At 53.2% G+C, this 6629-nt stretch overlaps 1 long non-coding RNA gene across 2 annotated transcripts; it reads right to left on the minus strand.

The window, feature by feature from the left end:
• Positions 1–2739: 2739 nt before the first annotated feature.
• On the minus strand, positions 2740–6592 carry LOC123480385 (uncharacterized). 2 transcript variants are annotated; one of them, XR_008427264.1, is made up of 3 exons: positions 5469–6592; positions 3192–4125; positions 2740–2925 (listed from the first exon to the last, which is right to left on the minus strand). It is a non-coding gene; the product is annotated as an uncharacterized lncRNA (long non-coding RNA). The 2 variants fall into 2 exon arrangements; XR_006656372.2 differs by having other exon boundaries at positions 2755–3790; positions 3960–4125.
• Between the last annotated feature and the right edge of the window lie 37 nt (positions 6593–6629).

The raw sequence follows: 6629 nt of genomic DNA on the forward strand, positions 1-6629 counted from the left end.
GGAAAACCCGTAGACAGGGTGGGTTAGTAGGCACCTCCGGCTGTGGCCTGGGGCGAGGAAGAAATGAGGAGTGACCACGAAGAGAGTTACTGTGTGGAACGAGGAACACGGTCTGGGACTAGATAGCAGTGATGGTGGCGTGTCTCTGCGACCACACGAAAAGCCACCACATTGTACTTCAATGCGTGGATTTGGTGGCATGTGAATTATATCTCGACGAAGCTGTTTAAAACAGGGAAGAGTTTTTCCACTGTCCGGGTGTAGTGCAGAAACAGGCAGGTCAGCGCCACCGGAGTCAGGTGGCAGAAAGCCCCAGGAGAGTCTGTCTTTGAGATTCAGTCACGTTCCGAAGCTGGTCAGGGTTCGGTTTTGTTTCTTCCTGGACTGGATTTCATCACGGATATCAAGCAAATGGCATGTTTTGAGAAGGAGCAGAGCAGCGCCTGACGACCATTCGCTGGCCTGGCACTAGCAGCTGGCCTTGGTGTTCTCCCGTGGAAACAACCTCACAGGACGTCATCATCGGTCAAGGCCACTCTGACCATGGTGGAACAAGACAAAAAGCAAACATGGCCCAGGCCACAGGATACCAAACGTCTCACGCTCTTGGCTCATATGGGTGATGCCAGCTCTTTACCAATGACAGCCCTAGCCTGTCCTCCGTGGGGATAATATCTGTGAAGAGCCTCACCCCCCCAGATCTGCCCCTGCTTCCTGATGGCACACACTCCCAAGCCAACTCCCAGGTCCTTACACTCTCCCCAGAATCGCCCCGCCAAAGCCCAGGCCCTGTAAGGGGTTCTAACACCCTCGCATTCTCAGTGAGATGCCCCGCGGCTCCCCATGGTGTGCAGTCGCCCTGGCTGCGAGTAATAAACCCAACTGGCTTCACTGCCCATGTTTTCCTGGTGGTCTTCGGCTGCAGAACATCGATAGCTTCCCAACACCCACTTCTGTGTATTTATTTGACACCAAAGCCTGCTCCAGAGCACCAAGGTCAACAACAAGCTCTCTGGCCTTGAACAGACCGGGGCTGAACCTCAGCTGAGCCGCCGCTTACTGTGTGACCTGTGACAAGTTAATTTACCTCTCTGAGCCTCGGTTTCTCTATGAAGTCATGTCACACTTCCACTTTAAAACGCTAGCGTGGCTCCCAAGCTCCTTGTGCATCACAGCCATAGGGCTTCCCCTTCCCTGGGGCCACAGAATCAGGCCCGCTCCCCGCTCCGTTCCTTCCCACATTTGGCCTCTCAAGCTCCAAGGATGCCCCCTCCTTGCCATCCTGCCGCTCCACGCACACTCCTCACTCAGGGTCTGCACGTCCTGTCCCTTCTGCTTGGAACTGTCTTCCAAGTTGCCGCGTGACTCACTCCCACACTTTCCCAGATCTCCTCTCCAGGATTACCTCCTAAGGAAGAGCCCCCAGTTCTGTCACTCTCAAAGCCAGTGGTTCTCAAGCTTGGGTGGACACCCGAATCACCCGAGGACGTTGGTAAAATTGGAAAGACCCAGGCCCACTCCGCTCCATCACTGCGGGAAGGAACTAAGGCAGTGCAATGACATGGGACAAGTTTGGGGGGTTCTTGGAAAGTTAAACCCCCACTTCTGGCATGGCCCAGACATTCCACTTGTAGGTATCCGTCCCCGTGGCTGGTGCCACAGTCTCCTCAGCTTCTGACGTGTCTGATGCTCTCAGACCACGGGAGCAAAGGCTGCAGCATCTCAGCACCAGAACCCACCCAGGGGATTACGGGCCCTCCTGGAGATGGGCGGAGGGTAGTGGCCCGCGGGGAGGACTTAGGAGAGGGCAGGTAAATTGCTCACCTTCCCCCATGTATCCTAACCTTCTAGTCTGCCCTCCATGCTGCTGGGCAGCTCTGAGACTCGGAGTCTTCATACACGCTCCCAGACACACCTGTCAGACCCAGCGACCAGCCTTCTCCAGAAGCCGGGCCAACTCCAAGACACGCCACCCAGACTTCGCTCTCTTCCTCTTTTCCTGCCTCACTTCCCTTTTCCCCTCACTCTCGTAAAGCATTAGCTCATAGGTTTTCTTAAGGAACCCATACAAAAGCAATGGGTGATTTTTTTTTATTACTTTTAAACTATTTTCCTTGAAACGTTTACTTAAGAGCCCAGCGTTTCGGTGACTGAGACCGTCGAAGCAGAGCAGCCCTGGCAGGTTCGTGTAACAGAACGGAGACCCTACCCAGACTGGCGTGACAGGTGACCTCTCTTCAGGTGGGACAGACGTTGACACGCAGAGAGCGCACCCAGTGCCCTTTAAAGAATCCCGTTGCTAAAGTTAGATCTTCCTGTTTTCCAAGATGCGTTTGGGGAGCCTGATTGTATCTTCCATAGCTTTGGGGGAGGGTGACTATCAAGTAGAATCAATATGTAACAAAGCATTAACCTCGTGCTATCTCTGGTGGTTGGAGATGTGATCGTGACATCTAACTTGTCCATGGCCATACCAAGTCCATCAAATTAAAGAAGAGGCAGAAGAGGACGGGGAGGGGGAGGAACGAGAAGTCAGAATAGCAGCCGCAGGAAGTCAGGAGAACGGGTGGGTAGAAGAGGGTGTGAGGCAATTATTTCAGGTAAGTCCTTGGCATCAAGACCAAGGGACAGGCTAAGTAAAGTAGGGGTGCTCATAGAATAGCCTATCTTAGCTCGGGCTGCTGTAACAAAAATGCCATAGACCAGATCCTTTGTAAACTCCGAAATTTATTTCTTGTGGTTCTGGAAGCTGGGAAGTCCAAGATCAAGGCACTGGCAGTCTCAGTGTCTGGTGAGGGCCGTCTTTTGGCTGTGTCCTCCCACGGCAGCAGCTCTCTGGGGTCTCTTGTATCAGGACACTGATTCCATGTGTGGGGACCCACCTCTAAATTCCACCACATGGGGGCTAAGATTTCAACCTGTGCACTTGGGGAGACACAGACATTCGGTCCATGCACAGCCCATGGCACCAGCAAGGGGCCCAAAGTTGCCTCTCAAAGCCTACTGTGGTTTTTCAGGGCCATGTGGCCTGATTTTCCAGGAAGCGGTGACTTCTCCTTCCACACAATCACTGCTCCTCTCTGCCACATACTCAGGCCAACTGGCTCAGAGTGAGGGACCGTCTGTCACCTACCACAGCTCTTCCTCCTGCCCCTGACTGTGGGTGGCCCTCAGCACCCACTCCTCCTCACCCCCACTCCAGACCTTCTCTTCCTGTTGGTGGCATCAAATCTCTCTTGTCCTCTTCTCTTTCCGATCCACGGCTGAAGCAAGACTGTGGTCATCCCAGGCAAGCTAATACTTTGGCACTCCTTCAAGCCTGTAGTCTTTAGTGTTTTAAAAAATTATTATGAAAAATTGCTAATATTAAAAAAGAAGGGAGAATAGTGTGATGAACTTCTATGGTCCCGTCCCCCAACTTGGACACTTATTCACGAAATGGCCACTCTTCGTTCCATTCATATTCCCAGCCATCCCGCCCTCCCAGTGGGTTACTTGAAAGCAATTCACAGACATCATATCGTTTCATTCTTAAAGATCTTAGGAAGCCCATAATCTTTAATTAGTAGTCCCTTGTTAGGGAGAGAAGAGGCGGAATGTCCTGTGTGTGGAATGGATGGAGAAAGAGGCCCTCTAGTGGAGGGACCTTTAATCCCCACTCGTTGCCGGCAGCTCTGCTCTGGCCCAGGTCCGCGTGCCCTCCGCACTTCGCCCTCCGCACATCCAGAGGTGGCTCCCGCTCAGCATCCAAACTCCCTTGCTAAGTTCGGTTGACAAAAACATTCTGAAACTAGAGAGTAGTGACTGCACAAGCTTGTGAGTGACTACAGAACGCTGACTTTGACACGTGAAATGGGAGACTATTATGGCATGTGATTTATATCTAAATAAACATTAAAAAAATGAATTCCACCCCCCAAAAGGAAATACTAAAACACACCACTGCCAAATAAACTGACCTTGAATCAGATCACATCTCTTGATCCAACTACCAGCTTACAGAAGATGCAGAGAACAGACAGACATACTATAAAGGACTTTACAGTAGGGAAATCAGCAAAATCCAGACTGAGGGTCTCTACAGGACAAAAGACATCCTGTGTCGTCAGCAAACGAATGTGGAGGCTAGGGAGTAAAAAAGAGGGTCAAGAAAGACTACGGAACATATCAACCAATTGCAATATGCAGATATTATTTGGATCTTGAGTTAAACCCCAAAGTAACTACAAAATATGAGACAATTGACATTTTGAACACACTGCATTTGATATGAAAACATTGCTGTTACTGTTTTCTGAGTGTGATAGTCACAAGTGTCCTCACAGGAGATGCAGAGAAGACAGGCCCATGGGGGTGGTGGGCACCTGTGAGGTCGGGCAGAGGCTGGAGCGTGCAGCCAGAGCCAAGGAAGCCAGAGTCTGCAAGGAGCAAGGCAGGCCCGTCCCCTGGAGCCTTCCCAGGGAGCTCGGCCCTGCCGACACCTCGGTTTCAGACTTGTGGCCTCCAGAGCTGGGAGAGGAGAAGTTTCTATTGTTTTAAGTCGCCAAGTCGGTGGCAATTTGTTACAGTGGCTGCAGGAAGCTAAGGCCCCTCGCTGCTCCTGGCTGTCCACCTCGCTGGGCTGCAGTGCACAGATCTGACCCGTCAGAAGCGCTGACCTGTGGGTTAGCACTTCCCAGCTGCCTGGCCTTGGGCGAGTGATTGAGTCTCTCTGTGCCCCAGTTTCCTCATTTGCAAAACAGAGATAATAATACTTCTGAAGATGTTGTAAGGCAGCAGTTTTCAAACCTTTTGGTCTCTAGAACCCTTTTCCGAGGGCACTTTTAAAAAATATTGAAGCCCTGACTGGTGTGGCTCCGTGGCTTGAGTAACAGCCTGCGAAGTGAAGGGGCACAGGTTCGATTCCCAGTCAGGGCACATGCCGGGGTTGCGGGCCAGGGCCCCATTTGGGGCCTTGTGAGAGGCAACCGCACGTTGATGTTTCTCTCTTTTTCCCTGCCTTCCCCTCTCTCTAAAAATAAATAAAATCTTTTTTTAATTAAAAAAAGAAAAAAACTATTGAAGCCCCTCGAGATTTTGTTAGGTGCCTTACATCTATGGATATCTATTGTGACTAGAAATGTAAACAGATTTTTGTTAACATTGATTATTTTAAAAATACACGTTATAACACGTTTTTTTTATTTTTAAACGTTTGTTCATTTATTTTTTTTTTCAAGAGAGGGGAAAGGAGGGAGCCAGAGAGGGAAGAAGCATCGATCGGCTGTATGAGCTCTGACAGGGGACGGAACCCGCAACCCAGGCACAAGCCCTGACCAGGAATCCAGCCGGCCACCTTCCGCCTTGCAGGACAACTGTCCAACCAACTGAGCCACACCAGTCGGGGCTAACATCAGTATTTTTTTTTAATAAAAATAACTTCCCCCCCAAACATCAAGGTCCCGAGAACAGAGACATTAAGTACCTACCTGTAAACCTCCGCATCGCCCAGCGCGTTACAAAAGCTGGATCCTCCAATCAGCTCCTGCCTGTTCCTCTATTGTGATACGCTGTTGCCCCTCGAGCACGTGAAGAACCTCTAGCCTCTCACGTGAGTCTCTGCGAGGCAACAGGCACAACCGCACAGACACTGTCCGGATACTGGGAAACCCCAAGAGTCATCCGCCCTCCTTTGAGAATAGATGGAGTAAGGATCGAATGAGGAAATACTTCGAAAGCGCTAAGAGTAATGCCTGACACACGGCAAGGATAAGCATTATATATTTCTTCCTAATCAAAATGAAGCAAGTGCCCTACACGTCTTGAATTTTTTGAAGTTTAAGTGCACGTGCGCCAGGTTGGAGCGCGCTTTTCAGCTCCAAGGGCGCGAAGGGTTTTCCTGCCTTCGAGGAGCCCCAGTTTACTGGGGGCGTCGTGTGTGTAACCACTCGGGGCCAACTCGGGACGCTGAGGGCACACTTATGGGAGAAGGCAGCGGTCTGTGGGTGCGCAGGAGGGTCCCCAACCGCCGCCCGAGGGGTAGGACGAGGGGAGGGGTTGCGGGTCCCGGAGAGGCTCTCTCGGTGGGGGTGGGATGTGTGAGGGACGAGCCAAGTCAAAAGGCCTGGGGTTTGGGACAAGGAAACTCGTGGTGCGGAGACCCAAACCCCGGCCTCGCCTTCTCCGGAAAGTGGCCTGTGTGTCACCCGGCCCCCTCGAACCCTGCGCCCATCTCCGGGAGGTGGGGGTGGGGGGACCTCTCCTGGAGCGCAGGGCCCGGCGCCGCCGGGGCCGCCTGTGACCGGGTTGGCGGGCAGGGGCTGCGGGCAGGGGGTGGCGGTCCCCGCTTCCTCCCCAGAATGGGCCCCATCCTGGAGTCCACCTCACGACTCCCCCATTGCTCTCCAACGCAAGGGCCGCCCCCGCCCCGGCGAGTCGTCCAGAAACCAGCGACCTCCGTCACCGTCTCCGCCGTCCCCCCACCTCCGGGCCAGCCTCGACCCCTCCAGGCTGGGAGTGGGAGGGGAGGAGCCAGGACCCGGCCGGGGGAGGGGCGGCGCGTCGGGACGCGCTGGGGGCGCCGGTGGGTGGGGAGAAGGGAGGTCGGCGGGTGGAGCCGGGGTCCGGGGGCTACAGAGTCGGCAGGGGAG

This window comes from Desmodus rotundus, chromosome 7 (genome assembly GCF_022682495.2).
Source record: "Desmodus rotundus isolate HL8 chromosome 7, HLdesRot8A.1, whole genome shotgun sequence".
NCBI classification, from domain to species: domain Eukaryota; kingdom Metazoa; phylum Chordata; class Mammalia; order Chiroptera; family Phyllostomidae; genus Desmodus; species Desmodus rotundus.